Consider the following 2,012-nt stretch of genomic DNA (forward strand, 5'->3'; position numbering starts at 1 on the left):
TCAATCCAACACCAAATCGTGACAAGAACAGTTCGAAAAAATATGCCGAATTGGTGAAGGTAAAGACAGTTCCATCCTATTAGTGAAGAAAATGTTGTAAAAGAAACATCAGACAATTGTCTTTAGGCCAGAGGCAAATTTGCAGCAATTCTCACCATAAACCAGCCTAATCCATATGTGTAATTCTGAGGAAAACAAAACAAACAGACTTTAAGTAATTCCTATATGCTCTATCATTTCCCAACTCCTTTGAGTCCTGGTTTAAAACTTAGTATCCATTACTGAGACAAATTAAAACTGCTAAGTGGCTTCATTTTTCTTGCCATGTCATGTTCTGGATAAGTAGCTTACAGAGAGCGTAGATTTTAATTGGAACCAATGAAACAGTCACCTCGTCCCTAGGAAAGGACTTTAAACAGCGTTTGTGAAGCGCTTGTCAACATAATTGGGTAGATGAAGCGCTGCTGGTGCACTTTGACACCGATGTTTTGATCCTTTCCGAATGCTTCCCAGTTAAAGTTCATTAAAATAAATTAGTAGGATTATATGAAGTGAAGTGCAGTCAGACTCATGTAGATTATTAGTATTTTTTTATTAATTCAGCAATAACAGCAAGTTAGCTTCTTAGTTTATAAGACTGATGGAAATCTTTAGCTAATAAAAAAATAGACATTAGAGCTGTTTGTACTGACAATAATAGGTTGAAGCGGTCGCAGTTTGATCAGAGGAATCTCCTAATTAGATTAGCTTTGGTGCTGCTGCAAACACAGTGGAAAGTATTTCTTTTTTAAAGAAAGGGAACGACAGATCTCCAACATTTGATTTAAACGATCAATCCTGGCGGTGCTTTGTTGATCTGACATTTTGAGCCGTTTGAAGTATTTTATTTTAAGCGCCCTGTCATGTTTTTTCAAGCAAAGAGAGAGGTAGTTTGAGTTACTTTATAATTTCAAAGTCTGCTTTTTTATATCGAGGAAAAAAGCAAAAACAATCCTTTTTTGTACACAGTTAACCTTTTAATCTGAATGGCATGAGTGGCTTATTTAGCACACTAAAAGAAACTAAAAGAATATAAAAAAAGAGGAGAAAAAGAATAACATCAAGGGAATATGAACAAGAACCACTTATTGTTAATGACCAGAGAAAACAAAAACAGGAAAACATGACAAACCAAACAAGCCACAAGTAACTAATTATCTTACCAGTCATATCTTCCTTCTGTGTGCATAAAATGGGCCTCAGTCTGTATATGCACAATAATGCATTACATTTTGTGTATCTGTGTGTTTCTGCTTGTTTTTAATACACTGTTGCACCTATTTTCTGGAAAAAAAGCACGTCGTGGGAACCTATTCCACCCTGTGGGGTCTGATACCTGGACCCCATGGTAGGAATCGTTGTTTTGGGGTCAGGGGTTGCGTTTAGGACTAAGTTGAGTTCAGGTTTTGGTCAGGTATGATTGAGTAATGGTTAGGGTAACGGTCACGGTTAGGCTGTAGAAATTCATGGAAATCCATGGAAAGGAAAGGTCCAGCAAAAAAAGTAAAACAAGTTTGTGTGTGAGGGTGGACAAAATTGAAGAAAATTGTCTGCAATGAAATTGTTAAGATGGAGGGTGTGAGCCAACTATCACTTCAGGATGTGGCACCTCTCATTCCCATTTGTAACGTCCCCAACATCTCATACCAAAGTGAAACTCTACCTCCTTCTTCAAGCCAGCAGTTGACCAACTGCCAGGGCTGACCATAAGCATCACTATTCCAATATGATATTTGCAGGCCAGGATTGACATGTAGACTAATTACAGATTATCCTATTCTAGATGCCAAGCCAAGGCCAGTGCACAAATTAACCTCCAGAAACACTACTGGGCAGAGTTCTGTGGACCCAGCGAGCCCACAACACAAGACCAATGTGCCACACTCCATCAAACCTACACTCACTGGCCACTTTATTAGGTGCCCCATGCTAGTAACGGGTTGGACCCCCTTTTGCCTTCAGAACTGCCTCAA

The sequence above is a fragment of the Cyprinodon variegatus genome, unplaced genomic scaffold, assembly GCF_000732505.1.
Source record: "Cyprinodon variegatus isolate N-32 unplaced genomic scaffold, C_variegatus-1.0 Scaffold0, whole genome shotgun sequence".
In the NCBI taxonomy this organism is placed as follows: domain Eukaryota; kingdom Metazoa; phylum Chordata; class Actinopteri; order Cyprinodontiformes; family Cyprinodontidae; genus Cyprinodon; species Cyprinodon variegatus.